Consider the following 17,026-nt stretch of genomic DNA (forward strand, 5'->3'; position numbering starts at 1 on the left):
GCATCTTCAAAAGATCCTTAACTTACTTGTATTGCCATCATTCTTTTGGTTTACTTGTGCTCCTAAAAGAACTGTTCTTTTGGCTTGCTTGAGCTCCTAAAAGAATTATTCTAATGGCTTACTTAAAGTAATCCCAAAAAGAATTGCAACCTTTCCAACATGCTCCTCCATACCTACTCTGCAATAACTTAGCAAATAATATTGCACAAGTCTTTGTTAGTAGACCAACATATAACATTATCATTATATCACTGCACATATAAAGCAATATATTTGTGCCTAGTGATAAGAAAGCTATTAATATGACGACTCTACTAGTTCACATTAAATTGTAACTTCAGTTAGAGTGACATACCATGTCCTTGACGATAGCTTGAGTAGTATACTAGTTCATACCAACCTGAAGTGAGCTTGTGAAGAAGAGATATATAGAGTCCAATATATCTGCAACTGCACAGTCTATGAACTATGGTGCATTGACTTCCTCTTTTGACTCACCAACCAGGAGTGTACTTGTACACATCTACTAGAGTCCAATTCCAAGTGTAATGTGCATCAGGTGCCTGATATGTCGCAATATCCTCAAGTCTCGCCACTGGTGCTATCTGTTAGATACTGCTTCCTGATAATAACCTAGCATCCAGTTTGACCTTGTTCCTCGTAACAATGCCATTGTCATCCATTTTTGACTTCTGGTTATCCTTGTACCAATTACAAAATTGTCATTTGGTTTGGATACCAGCTTCCCTTCAATCTGCTTGTTGACTAATTGAGTTCATCTTGCTTTGCAATCACCCAATCAATCCGGATCTATCAGAGCTTCTGTAACTTTCTTAGTTTCTTCTTCAGATAGAAAACTAGAGAAATAATCATTCGTACTCAGTAGCCCTGCTAATCATTACTCCACCATCTGGATCACTTAAGAACTAGACTCTGGGAATAGACTTGACATCAAACCTTTTGTCTCAGCAGATATGTTCTTGTTGTGTCCTCTAAATTTTCAATGTGGCGTTGTGTCTGACCAGTTGATCCTTCTTTTGCTCCCCCTAAGTTGTTGCTGGGATTTCCTGAAAATCCTTACCCATGCTGACTGGCTTCATTGAAATAATGAGTTGTGTTATACACTACCATTCCACTACTTGGATATAAATCATCAAATCCATTAATTTCTCCTGTAACAGCTTGGAGCATGAAGTTGTTGAACTGTGCACTTAGACTATCTATCACCTTCTGTTGATCAACCACAAATGCCCTGTAGGTTGTATACTCCACTGAGTAGCCATGGAAAATATCCTAACTAGTCTTAGCTACAAATGACAAGATCTTCAAACAACTAAAAACATTTTATTATTTACTTCTGTAGAACATTCTCTCCAAAAACTTTCAGGTTATCCAGTGTTTGCTTCTGTTGGCCATTAATTCATTAGTGGTCTTCATGTATACATCCAGATCAAGGCTTGATCTTACTTGTTACAAACTATTTTGACTACTCCAACCCTTTGGTATTTAGAAAGTCTTGATTAACTTGTCATTGTCCTTGTTGCTTTAATCAAGTTCCGGTTCTTCCTTTATACCACTCCATTCTAACATGGAGTTCTTAGTGTTAAATATGTCTCAGAATATTCTTGATGTTACAGATATTAATCAGAACTGCTTCTTGAATTCAGTCCCATTATCTTACCACAAGATCATTTCTTTTACAATTTCTTCCAGCTTGATCTTCTTTGATGTGATCAATCACTATCTGTGATGTCTTGTCTTAAGAATGCACGAACAACAACTTTGTTTAATAAGAGTAGTCAACCACCATCACTAAGGTATATCTTTGCTTTGATGTGATGTTGTCTTTGACTCCTCTTTCTAACATGCCTCACATTTATCATCCTTCTGAATTCCAGATGAGGCAGTCCTCTCACAAACCCCTTTTCACAAAAGAGTTCCTTGAGTTGATGGTCAAGGGTGAGAGCTTCCAATGTCATAGCTAAACTTTTGTCAGATGAAGCTGTACAGTAGAAACCATTGACTTCACCTTTTCAGAGTTTCTAGTTTAGCCACAAGCATTTCCTTTCCTTATTATAAGAAAAGCAAGCTTCTCAACCTTCCTACTTCAGATGAGACACTAATCCTTCTTTGAATTGATATTTTATCCTTTGATGCAGGACTGTCTGATAAGCGGATTTGTGTCTTGATTTTCCAGCAAGAAAGATGCTTCAACTGTTATCAATGACTCCAATAATTAGTTATTATCAGTGATAGCAATTGTTGAGTTCATGATGACATCCCTTTTCTGTATAGCTTGTCCCGTAATGAAAACCTTTGTTGTCATCTTCAAAGATTATTGACGGAATAGCTTTTGTCAATCACATTTGATTGTGAGGCTCTTTCTTTGATCATATGCCTTGAGTATGAATTACCAAGAATACATATGAATCAATTAACCTGTTATGTCCTGCATTCACAAATGGATTAACAATTCTTGGTACCCAACTTATCAGTTTGGGTCCAGTTGGATTAGAGAATTTACTATAAATAGAGATAACAACAGATGCAACCTTATCATGCTAATTCTTATCTTTGACTGGCCATTTTCTCCATTTTAATACCCTTGACATATTTGTCTCTAGGCTACGGAAAAATGGTTCCAACCTTACATAAGGAGGACTAGCAGTCTTTGCCCTATTATAATTCTAAACATGCTTTCTATAATTAATGCAAGTACTAAGAGATGCATTCCTGACATAAATATAAGCAAGCATTATATTAAGAATACATGGCATTCATTCAGAAACATTACGCATAAGAATTAAGGAAGACATGCATGATATGGAACAAACAGAATTAACCAATAAATCACTAATTCTATCTAGTCCAATCATGTTGATGTATCTCACCTAGATATCTCAGTCCAATTGTAAACTAATACATCTTAACAAATAATTCAGAATAAATGAGCAAATCATATTATAATAGGATACAGAGAATAAGCAAAAACAAAGGTCTTATATGCTGGAAAAACATATACCTCACTAAAGCAATTAATCATGTTCAACAAATATTCAAACACATATTTAAGATCATCTAAAGTAACATGCACAAATTAAACATCAATCCTAGTTACCAGAAAATAATCTAGTGAACTAGTTCAGCATTATCTATGTGTGATGCTATCATGCTTGTGCGAGTGTTAAACATTTAAACACTATGATCTTATCATGCATTGAATGTTGAGAGAAAAGTATTGCAGTGGTTCAAGAATTTGAAACCTGAGATGTGTGAGTTGGACCATCTTCAGAGATTGCTATGAAATCAAGATATTCATTATTCTCATCATTTGATTCATCCCAACTCTTTCCCGTGCACTATAAGTTTTGACTGGATGCTTCCCTAAGAAAACATTCCACCTTTGTCTCAACTCTTCAACTGAATCCCTACTCATCCTTGTTTGTCAAGATTCTTGTTTTGTTGTAGCAAAACCCCTGATAGTTACTTGACACATATTGCTTGTCAAACCTGTAGCTATCAAATCTTGTTAATGTCCCAATCTCGGTCTTGTAATCACCTCTTGAACTGAATCTGTAAAAGCCTCTGCTTCAGAATAGATAGGCTTGATCCTTGGATATAGCTTATGTACTCCTTGTGAATCTGATCCGACTAAACTTCCCTGACAAGTGAAACACTGCCCTGACGTCCAGTCCCTCAAGTACTTCTACCTGAGCTTCTTTTGATTCAGCTATCAGTAACTCTTACATTCTGTCCTGAGGTTTCAACTTTACTACATGTGACTGAGATGTTTGTTTATCCCCATTATTCTCTTTGACCTCTACAATTCCTGCCTGTATGATCTCATTGATTCCCGGATAAATATAGCATTGGTACAAACCATTGTGTGACTGTATAATCTGGAATCATAGAGTTGTCTAAAATCTCTTCTTCAAAAGAGTAAAATCCACTTTAAAAGCCCGGAGGAATCCTGAGTCTGCCAATTCTTTAAGTACCCTTAATTTAATATTTAAGAGAAATTTAAATTTCCAATATTTTTAATTTTCTTAGAAAATAAATTAATCAAAAATAAATATTTACGAAAAATTTAATTTTCAAGATTTTCGAATTTTCTTAAAAATTAAAATAAAACGTAAATTATTATTTAAGAAAAAAATAATTTTAAGAATTTTAAAATTTTATAAAAAAATAAATAAATCAGAAATAATTAAATTTGGGGTTGCAAATGTGCGCTGTCTTTTCTGTGGCGACTCCTAACTTCTATGGCGACCAGGTGTTTGTGCGGCGATTACAACAAGCTGCTTTAGTTTTTAATTTGTCTCCAGGCTGTGGCGACTTCCGCTCCTGCGACCAGCTTTCCTCTCATACGCATTTTTTTCTTTTTTTTATTCTGTGGCGACTGCCTTTGTTATCCCGCGCATGCACTAGCAGAAACTTGTTAGGTGATAACCGAACCATGTGATTCAACAATACAAACCAAGCACTTGAATTGCCAATGTTCATAGAACAAAACATAGGTGAACATATACGCCTTTTATTCAAGTGATTAACTTGAATCAACATATGAATGGTAGCTAATTCTGGAAAATCAACCGCGAAAAAAAAATTAAATTAAAAAAATTTTATTCACTAAAATTTAAATAGTAAATTTACTTAGTTAAATTTATAAAATAAATTTATTTAAATTTATAAAATAAATTTATTTAAATTAAGTTTAGGCAATAAACTTATTTAAATTAAATTCATAAAATAAATTTTCTAAATCAAATTTACCAAAATAAATTTATGTAAACGAAAAATTAATAAAATAAATTAATTTCCAGATCCTGATTTGTGTATCAATTAGTCAGCTCTGATACCAATTGTTAGGTCCCGAATTATCATAGAAGGGGGGGTTGAATACGATAATCACTAAATTAAAGATTCTTTCAAATCTTTAGCGATATAGATTTAGTGCTCGGTTAGTGTTTTCGTGTTCTTGAGAGGAATATTGTTTGGAACGATAAAAACAAGGAACACAAGATATTCGGGGAAATATATATTCGTATATAAATCTTCGAGGGGTGTTGCTACACTTCGGTAAATAAATTATCCGACTACAATCTAAGAACAACAAAGTTCCTAGCTCCAACAAAGATTTACAAATCAAATCCTATACAATAATCTAGATTTTATTTGTTAAGGATTTAATTACCGGGTAACGATTATAATGCCCCTAAAAATATACAAGAGTTAAATCGGGCATTATAACGTTACTCCGGTGAGAAGTTAAACGGATATTCAAGAAGCTTGAACTTCTCTGTAAATCAATGCTGCCATTTTCACTTCTCTTTTGGGAAAGAAGATGAACATAATTTTATCCAAAAATATATGGCTTTTATCTTCTACTGCAAAGTGTAGACTTTATCCAATAAAATATGTGGCTGAGGAGAGGCACTTCTGTGGCGACCAAGTGTACAAGTTCTGCGGCGACCAGGGGATACAGGAGGTAGTAATTTTGCTCTGTGGCGACAGGAGTGTACTATTACATAATCATTTGATTACTTTTATTTTAACACCCCTGTGGCGACCACAGAGGTTACTAGTTCACTTTGTAAACCAAAACAAACAACAATAACTCCTGTGTGGCGACAAATGTCACCCGAGGTTACTTTTTATTCTTTTGATTTTTTTTTCTTTTTGTTTTCTTTTTGTTTTTCTTTTTATTTTCTTTTTCTTTTTGTTTTCTTTTTATTTTCTTTTTATTTTTTCCTTTTTAAGTTTAAATTGAATTTAAATTAATTTATAAAATTAACTTAAATATAACTTATATAAATAAACTAATTTAGATTTATAAAATAAAATTATTTAAAGTTTATAAGATAAATTATTTTAAGTTTATTAAGTAAATTATATTAAAGTCCATTAAATAATTTATTTATTTTAATAATTAAACTTTGAGCTTCGCCAGTCCCTTGAGCCGTTTAGCTGTATACCCCACACACTTCTTCTCGTACTTTAACACATAAATGTTCAATCCAAGTACGTTCCTGAACTTAACAATCCTTCTATAAATAATACTAAGATTCCTTTCAAGAACTATTGACGCCTAGTGCAACTGGTCTGGTTCACAGACGACTAACCCCGATTCAGGTCTTCGTATTATGGCTTTGATTAAATTGTTAAGCTTGCAACAACTTTATTGCTTCAGACACTGATTGTCAATAATAAATTATACTTTCACTGGAATCCTTTCTGGTACTCTAGACAACGTCTTCATTAACCTCTTTTTATACCTTGTCTTCAATTTTTCAGATTCCTATGCTTCGAACACTATCTATCTTCAATCAATGCCAATGTACTGAAATCTTCCGGTAGCACTTATATACTGAATCTTCAACATTTCTGAAACCCTGAAAGTATTTAACCTTTGTTCTTCACTGAGGCATGAACATATGAATGAACTTCTTTCAGTGACCTGTAAACAAACTTCCATCCTTTTTCTAATCTCCTGATTCTTTGTATTTGCCTTGTCTTCATTCTTCCTGATTTCTTGTGTAGACGTAGTATTATTAACCTGTCATGTTCTAGTATTGTTATCATGTTGAGTTATCACGTAACTGTTCATACAGCTAAGCAATCTCACCAACAATGCATGTACAATAACAAGACAAGTCAAATTGACAACCCTAAGTAAGTTGTATTGTAATCTTAATGTGCATTTCGTACTTGTAACATTTAAAGTCCGTAAAAATGTCAAAGGAGCAGACTGGAGTCTTTTTCTTAAAACAGTATCAAGCCTAATAATTCTATTTGGAAGAAGATCAAGAAGATAATGCCTCAGAAGAATTATGAAGAAGCTTGGGGTTGAATAAATCTATTTTGGGAAAAATGTTCTAAGTCAAGATCTCTACAAGTCACAGATTTAGTGTTATAGAGAAGTCATTCGAGAACTTCAAATGACTTATAGAGAACTCAGGAAAGCTACTAGAGAACTCAGAGATATCAATCAACCAAATTGAAGATATGAAGATTGGAGATATCGACAAGTCAATTCTTCACTAGAGAACTCAGAGTTATCGACAAGTCAACATTCATTAGAGAACTCTGAGTTATCGATACGTCAAATTTGACTAGAGAACTCTGAGTTATCGACAAGTCAATGTTAGTGTTTGTGCCCTAGAGACAACACTATGATGTTTTAGTTTAAGACACTAGGATTATTAATGTTTATGTTCTATCGATTATTCCCTTTATAATTTATTAATTCTTAATTTACTACGATATAAATGTTAGATTAATAAATGTCCTTGGAATATGATATACAATTCTATATCTCTAAGTACGTGACTAAGAAATGAGATTATGAAAATAGTATCAATATTCCTAAAGGTACCTAGTCGAGTATTATTATTAAGAGATAATAATAATGAATTAATACCGGTGTGTTTGTTGACTGATGATCACATCTCATTGATCATAGGTATAGTGATACTAAATTCAAAAACACAGGCAGATGTATATGTACATGGTGTTGGACAGACACGATGTGAGATTCTACATGTCTGTTGTGTCATAAGTAATTCTCACAGTGATAATGATGTAAAATGGTCCTTAGACCTGAAGTCATTATATTTCTATACGAGAATTAATATACATTGATTCCATTAAAAGTTATCCTTGACCGGGTAATGATAAAAGTGGACATTGGGTATATTATGAATTGTATGAGAAATATGAATGATCTAGATGGGATTTAACCCTCCTATTTTAGGAGTGATATTATTGGCCTCTTGTGTGAGCTAGACTATGAAATGCGTGGCCACGCTCAAATATTGATTTGATATGATAGTCTACTCATTGATCAAGGAAACTTGGATTAAACTATGATGAGGATGACACATTACATGCCTCTAGTTTAATCTATAATATTTGGTTAAAGGGATTATATTATATTGTACATTATTCACGAAAGGTTTAATCGGTCACCGATTCAATTATTATTACTTGGGTAGCAATGATGTATTACTAGATGTCGCTCATTGTTTATGATTTTAAATTAGATTTAAAATCCGTTGCCAACGTAATAATAACCTATAGGGTCATACACTAAGAATGCTTGAAGGATTTTTTAATTTAAATTGGATTTAAATTATAGTAAAGTAATTTGAATTATTTATAATATTAATTAAGTATGACTTAATTAATTAGATAAATATTGATATTCGAATTTATTAATATTAATAATGAAATTCACTTGTTAAATAATTAAGTGTGACTTAATTATTATAGAAATAAGAATTTTGAATTAATAATAACTCCTAATTAGTTAAGAGTTATAATTCTTATTATACTCTCTAAATAATATCTATTGTGTAGCTGATTTTAAATATAATAAGACTTTTACTAAAATCCTTCAATGGCATCAGAGCTACTTGCGAAAATGTTTAGTTCATGTATGTGTTTACTTGTTTTATGATGATAACATGTATACAATATTTCATTACTGTTATTTATGCGATTTTGTATGTTTTACATGTTGTTATGTTTATATATGCGTATGTATGTATATATTTTGAATATATGATATTCATGAGAGTTGTATAATCATATGATGATTATATAATCTGTATATATACTGATACATACAAGTTTGTTCTTATTATATGACTCGTATTTGATACGATTCTGAATCGGATGTAGCGGATTTGCTGAAATCTGGGTCTTATGTCCGATTTTGGCAAACAAATATGCTATTTCATATGGAATCAAACGTATGAACTAAAGCTATTAGCGACTGATCTGTAAGGCGTTTGACATCGTTAAGACCCTGTAATCAGCGATATAATATTTTTAAAATTTGATTCTGATTTTTCTGATTTTTTCCATATTTTGTTTTTATGATTAGGTCTTGATGGGTATGATATGTTAAGATAATATAATGTGTTTTAACATGTTCTTATGTGTTAATTGAGCATGGTGGATGGTTATGGCTTATGACCTTAGGTTAATGGTTTTTTTTTAAATACGGCTTGCATGTCATTTAATCTTGTAATTTTTAAATCTCGAATGTAACTCGAGTTCTTCTTGTAAGTTTATTAGATTAGTTATTGTATTTCATTCTTGTAATGTACATGAAGACATGAAGATTTGAAGATTAAGGGTAATCCCGCATGGAGGTCATCCAAGAAAGCAATACAAGAAAGAAGACATGTCATAGTTAGCTTGTATTTACTTTTTCACCTTAGATTGACCTAGATCTTTGTCAATAGCTTGATGAAGATCAAATAGCATAAAGCCATAACCAACCACGTTTATTTATTACACTTTACATATATATGTACATATGATGAAGGTATTGTAGAGTAGTTAATAAAGATGCATGCTTAATTAGATTAAGGATGTATGTATTAGATACGACACTCATGCCATGCTTGCTAAATAAGATAAAATCTGTAACGATTCAAGACTTTAAAATGAACAAACGATTATGAGATTCTCGTGTTTATGAAACACGGAATAAAATACAAATTTTCTTTGTTTCTGACATGTGGCGATTTTGTCAAAAGTGAGTTCATTGAATGTTAGGTCACACACACTGTAGAAGGAGGTTGAATATAGTGTATAGCACAATCAAATCGAATTCTAATAACACAAGTAACAGAAAACAGACTTTATTCAAAGCAATAAAATATGTTACAATATGGAACTGTCCTCTCTCAGTGATAAACAAATATCACGAGAGCTGTTAGGGTTATAATGAATAATATTCTCGATAACGATAACACTTATAGTGTAAACCCTATGTCTGTGTTTATATACTACACAGTTACAAGATAATCGCTAATTGATATGGAATATAATTCTGCTTCCTAAAATATATCAATCAGATATCTTTTCTTCCAAGTATTCTATTCTTCATAGAATTCCTTCTTCATGCATATATTTTCTTATATTTATCTCGATCTTCTCTTCAATCAATCAGCCGCCTTCCTTATCTGAACGTTTCCTTTAAGTCCTGATATTATCTTCTGATAAATATCTCATGAACCTTAAGTACTGATGACTTAAGTTCTGACTTCAGTATAAGTGCTGATTTCAGTTAAGTACTGATTTGTCCTGTTTAAGTAAGATCTGAAAACTAAACATAAATCATATTAGTCATGACATTATCAAATATATCTAACATTGAACTTGTAAGGTTTTGGGTTTCAAGCAAGACCGTTGTGACACCCTCACTACCTGGAAATCAAACCATTAACGAATATTAATTTGAAGTATTTTATTCAAGGAAAATTTGGGAATCTCTTTATGATGGGATCATGATCGTTTTAAAATTAACAAAACCCTAAAGTTAATATTAAGTTGATCAGATGCCTTCCAATGAGTCCAATGCGTTAACCTCTATATCGACCAGGAGTGGGTTCGCCAAAGCGAAGTACTCCTATCTATCGTGAGAGATGTGTTGAAGTATATTGATATTTTTTGACTATTGGGTTTGACTTAACTAAGTTATCACAATAGGATTGTGAACTTAGAGGTATAGAGTTTGGCGAGATTTATGAGATAAATATGAACAAATGTTGTTCCACCAAGCTATTAAAGAGTTATATAGTTGATATAATTGACAAACGTTGTCTACCTAAATAATCATATTTTAGGAGAAAAGCCAAAACTGACCTAACGCGTGGTGAAATATGGATCTTGGCTCACTAGAAATGATATAGAAGATATTTTTTCCGAATTAATAGTTAGGGCTATTGATTTGATAAAAATAGTGGGAGATATATATTGTGTGTGTATATATATATGAATAATCACTTGAACATAATTTAATGATCATCTGTAGACTAAGTCATTTTATGCACTTTAATATTGTAGATATCAAATGACAAATAACATAAATAACTTCTCTATGTAATAGTCCTTGAGAAGGACAAACTAACATGAAATAATTTCCTCAATTGACATGGGAACATGAGGATTGTCCTCAGGTTCAAGGATATCACTCAAACCCCTCCCTTATTTCTTCTAGATGAGAATGAAACATGTGCTAAACAAAATCCTTACCAGAAGCAAATTAATTATGCAACTGATGTTTCATGTCTCATGCTTGTAATTATGAGTGCTTAGCTTTAGAAGCAACAAGAGCATAATGATGCTTATGATATGATTGAGCACCTTCAAAGGATGTTTGAAGGATAGGCTCGTCAGAAAGATTTGACAAGAAAAAGGCACCATACTTTTGCATTAATGGGAGAATGATATCCGGTTGGACCACATGTTCTAAAGATGATAGATATATGTACCTTGATATTTTGGATTTCAAGAATGGTATAGAGACTCATCTTGATTTGATCAAATAATCTTTGAACAACTTCTATTCTCGGTTTGTTAAGAACAAAAGGAATGAGATAGACAAAACACTCACTGAGTTGTTAGGCATGTTTAGAACTGCTGAAAATAACACGGTAAAGGCATGAATTACGTCCATAGTGATGATGTACACATGGAATGCAAATGGGATAGAAAAGTGGACAGACAAGGTGAAGATTATCTTATTTGGTTCCAAACCAAAGTCCAATCCCAAAGGGCTTTTGAAGCCTAATAGTGGTGTTGCTAAAGGAGATGATTGTCATTTCTGTGGAAATAACTGGATGAATGGAAGTTAAATTGTCGAGCTTATTTGGAAGATCTAAAGAAGAAGACTAGCAATGGTCAAGCTTCAGGTATAGGGTTAGAATTGGAGCAAAAGTTGTTGCTCTGGTTGAAGGAACTCGATACCTAATTTTTCCCATAAGGCGAGATTGAGAACTTGATAAATTGTTATTACGTGCCTGCTTTAGCGGATACATTAAGTCAATTTCTTTCCAGGACAAGAAAGGTTTTCATTTTAATTAAATAAACAATAGTTTTTTATTCTATTTCAATGATAAGACTTATAATGTTGCACAATTAGTTAACAATTTATATGTTCTAAGTTGACTCAAATCAAACATTACCTCTAGCATTGTCGTTAAACCATATTAATGAGAAACGTATTTCTGAGTTACATATAGAAGAATACTTGGATAAGTTTGATTTTGAAGCATACGGAAGATGCGGACTTTGTCTCATTGGAAAAATGACTAAAGCTTCTTTTACCTGATCAGGTGAAAGGGCCACCGAACGACTATGACTTATACATAATGATGTATATGGTCAAATGCGTATGATGGCAAGTGGGGGCTTATACTACTTCATAACATTTACTGATGATTTCAGTAGATATGGATATGTGGTTCTTATGAAGAACAGATCCGATTCTTTTGAAATGTTCAAAGAATATAAGGCCAAAGTAGAAAAGAAAACAAGGGAAAAGTATAAAAGTTTTACGATCAGATCGTGGAGGAGAATACTTAAACCTCATTTTCAAAAGTTTCTTGAAGGAGTGTGATAGTGTATCATAACTTACTCCTTCTGGAACATCTCAATAAAATAGAGATTCTGAGAGGAGAAATCGTACCTTGTTGGACATAGTGCGATCAATGATGAGTCAAGCGGATCTTCCATTCAGTTTCTAGGGTTATGCTCTAGAAACAGTTGCATATACATTTAACCAATTTCCGACTAAAGCGGTTCAAAATACTCCGTATGAGATATAGAGTGATGAATGTCATAGCATGTCATTTATGAAAATTTGGGGACCTGAAGCGTTTGTAAAACGTTTAGCCTCTGACAAGCTTGGACCAAAATTAGATAGATGCTATTTTATGGGGTATTCAAGTAAGACTAGGGTATAGTTTTATAATCCTTTCAAGAACAAAGTGTTTGTTGCTCGGGCCGCTGTATTTTTTGAGGGATAACTACTTTCTAAGAAAATCAGCGGGAGGATAATACATCTCGATGAAGATCGAGAACCACATGATAACATTGAACCAGAGTTGGAATAAGATCAGAATGTACATCAAAATGTTGAAATTAATCATGTTTAGGAAACACAGGTTATTCGTAGATCTAGTAGGATTCACCATGAGTCCGGGAGAAATTATGGATTTCTTTTTACTCTAGATGGTGATGTGATGCTTATGGATAATGATAAGCCTCTCACATACCAAGATGCTATGAACAGTTCAGACTCTGAGAGATGGCTAGAGGCCATGAAATCCGAGATGGAATCCGTGTATCAAAATAAAGTATTGACTTTAGTTGATCCACTCGAAGGGGTAAAACCTATAGGGTGCAAGTGGGTTTTCAAGAAGAAAACTGATATGGATGGTAAAGTACAGACCTATAAGACGCGACTAGTAGCAAAAAGTTTTAAACAAATTCATGGTATAGACTTTGATGAGAAATCTTCACCGGTTACTATGGTCAAGTCCATCAGGATTTTGTTAGCAATAGTTACTTACTTTGACTATGAGATTTGGCAAATGGATGTCAAAACTGTTTTCTTATATGGGAGCCTTGAAGAGGATGTAAATATAATACAACCTGAGGGTTTTGTCGATTCAAAGTTTGCTAAGATAGTTTATAAGTTGCTTCTATCTATTTATATATTGAAGCAAGCCTCAAGGAGAATGAATATTTATTTTGATGAAAAGGTCAAAGAGTTTGGCTTTATTCAAAATGAAGATGAACCATGTGTTTACAAGAAGGTTAGTGGGAGCCATGTGACATTCCTAGTATTACATGTAGATGGCATATAACAAAGAAGGAATGACATACCTTCTCTACAGGCTGTTAATACTTGGTTGAGAAATAGTTTCTCAGTGAAAGACTTAGGTGATGCTACCTATATATTAGGGATCAAGATCTATAGAGATAGATTGAAAAGATAAATCGACCTAGTCGTAATACATACATTGATAAAATATTGCATCATTTTAGGATGCAGGAGATAAAGAATGGATATGTTTCGATGTCTCATAGGATAGTGATCTAAAAAGATAATTGCCCCTAAATTATTAGATGATAAGGGCCGTTTGAGAAAGCTCCATATGCTTTAGCAATTGGATCTATAATGTGTACAAGGATATGTATTTATCCTGATATTTCGTATGCTTTGAGCATGACGATCAGATACCGGTCTAATCCATGTGAGGGTCACTGGATAAGTTTTAAGAATATTCTTAAGTACTTAAAGAGGACTAAAGATTTATTTTTGGTGTATGGAGAAGATAGGGAACTGGTTGTAAAGGGTTATACTGATACTAGTTTCTGAACTTAATTTCTGGATAGATAAGGATGATTATGTGTCTATGTCTGGTTTTTGTTTTGTCTAAATATAAGTTATGTTAGCTGGAATGGTTCATAGCAAGAACATTGATGATTCTATAATGGAAGCCGGATATATTGATACTTTTGAAACATTCAAAGAGACTGTTTAGGCATGTCCTTAGGCGAGATCACCTTATTAATGAGATTAATGATCAAGGAGATATAAATGTAAAGTGCATAGTAATGATAGTGTTGCAGACCCACTGACTAAAGCTTTTTCGCAGCAGAAGCACGATGGTCATACTAGTTCCATGAGTAATAGATTTATGGGTGATTGGCTTTAGTGCAAGTGGGAGATTGTTAGTGTTTGTGCCCTAGAGACAACACTATGATGTTTTAGTTTAAGACATTAGGATTATTAATGTTTATGTTCTATCGATTATTCCCTTTATAATTTATTAATTCTTAATTTACTGCGATATAAATGTTAGATTAATAAATATCCTTGGAATATGATATGCAATTCTATATCTCTAAGTACGTGACTTAGAAATGAGATTATGAGAATAGTAGCAATATTCCTAAAGGTCCCTAGTCGAGTATTATTATTAAGTGATAATAATAATGCATTAATACCGGTGTGTTTGTTGATTGATGATCACATCTCATTGATCATAGGTATAGTGATACTAAATTCAAAAATACAGGCAAATGTATATGTACATGGTGTTGGACACACCCGATGTGAGATTTTACATGTCTGTTATGTCATAAGTAATTCTCACAGTGATAATGATGTAATGGTCCTTAGACCTGAAGTCATTATATTTCTATACGAGAATTAATATACATTGATTCCATTGAAAATTATCCTTGACCGGGTAATGATAAAAGTGGACATTGGGTATATTATGAATTGTATGAAAAATATGAATGATCTAGATGAGATTTAACCCTCCTATTTTAGGAAGGATATTATTGGCCTCTTGTGTGAGCTAGACTACGAAATGCGTGGCCACGCTCAAATATTGAATTGATATGATAGTCTACTCATTGATCAAGGAAACTTGGATTAAACTATGATGAGGATGACACATTACATGCCTCTAGTTTAATCTATAATATTTGGTTAAAGGGATTATATTACATTATACATTATTCACGAAAGGTTTAATCGGTCACCGATTCAATTATTATTACTTGGGTAGCAATGATGTATTACTAGATGCCGCTCATTGTTTACGATTTTAAATTAGATTTAAAATTCGTTACCAACGTAATTATAACCTATAGGGTCATACACTAAGAATGCTTGAAGGATTATTTAATTTAAATTAGATTTAAATTATAGTAAAGTAATTAAAATTATTTATAATATTAATTAAGTATGACTTAACTAATTAGATAAATATTGATATTCGAATTTATTAATATTAATTATGAAATTCATTTGTTAAATAATTAAGTGTGACTTAATTATTATAGAAATAGAAATTTTGAATTAATAATAACTCCTAATTAGTTAAGAGTTATAACTCTTATTATACTCTCTATATAATATCTCTTGTGTAGCTGATTTTAAATATAATAAGACTTTTACTAAAATCCTAGCCACCAAGGGAGAAGATGGAGAGAGCATAAAGAAACGAGTTTGTGCTAGTACACATTCAATCCTTGCGTTCAAGCATTTGTGTGGATACCAATAGACCGTAGATCGCGAGAGCGGGATGCGTGGTTACTGAACAAGCTTTGGATCTCCATTAGTCAACCAATTTGTAAAACTTTTTAAGGTAAACAATCTGATCTACGAATTAAATATCTATTTTTCGCATGGATCCTGCAGCGGGTTTCGAAAATTCTGATTTTTCATGTTTTTAATTATTGTTTTCGTTGCGTTTATGTGCTCGAAACCCAACAGTCAATAAGTCACTAGAGAACTCAGAGATATCGATAAGTTAAAGTGAAGATATAAAGATTATAGATCTCAATAAGCCAAATTCTCTTATAGAGAACTCAGAGACCTCTACAAGTCAAATCAACAATAGAGTGATTAGAGATCTCGATAAGCCAATATACTTATCGAGATGTCAAGTTCTCTATATGCCTAACTGGAGATCTCAAGATAAAATCTTAAAGTACAAATTGCGAACCAGTTCAACATCCAAGATTAACAATCAACAAACAATTCAACCAGTTGGATTGACAAGTCTACAAAAAGCAACTTGAAGAGTGTGCAAGATCAAGGGTGAAGATTAACTGACAAAGGAATATCAAAGTTAACACAGTATGCAAAGATATGCTAAGCCAGAAATGGAAGATATATTTTTCTTAAAAATGGAAATGATTAGTGACAGTTTACTAAAGTGAAAAGCATCTCTTATTGTACATTGTGTAAACCAGCAGTTAACTAAAATATAAAGTTAACATTGGTCCTTTGTTAGTTGTAACAATTTAGATCAGGAATTCTTGTATTCTCTCAAGATTGAAGCTAATCTCTTTAACAACCAAAAGCCTAGAAATTTTGTAGCAAAACATTCTTAATTTTAATATAAAATTAAGTGATTTTGAAAGATCTGTGTTATTCATAGCTGCATGTTTAAAATCTGTTATAACACATCTTACTACAAGATTTGATTTACTTTGTTCAAAACTAAAATAGTTCAAGAAAGGCATAAAAATACTAAAACGCATTCATCCCTCTGTCACAATGTATATATGATTCCGTTTATACAAAAATAATATAAAAATATGGTATATAAGAATCAAAAAATGGGTAAAATATTACATATAGAATTATAAGTCATATATAAATAAAAAAAGAATAAAAATGGTATAGTTAGAGTTATAG

The sequence above is a fragment of the Apium graveolens genome, chromosome 5 (assembly GCF_009905375.1).
Source record: "Apium graveolens cultivar Ventura chromosome 5, ASM990537v1, whole genome shotgun sequence".
Lineage (NCBI taxonomy): Eukaryota > Viridiplantae > Streptophyta > Magnoliopsida > Apiales > Apiaceae > Apium > Apium graveolens.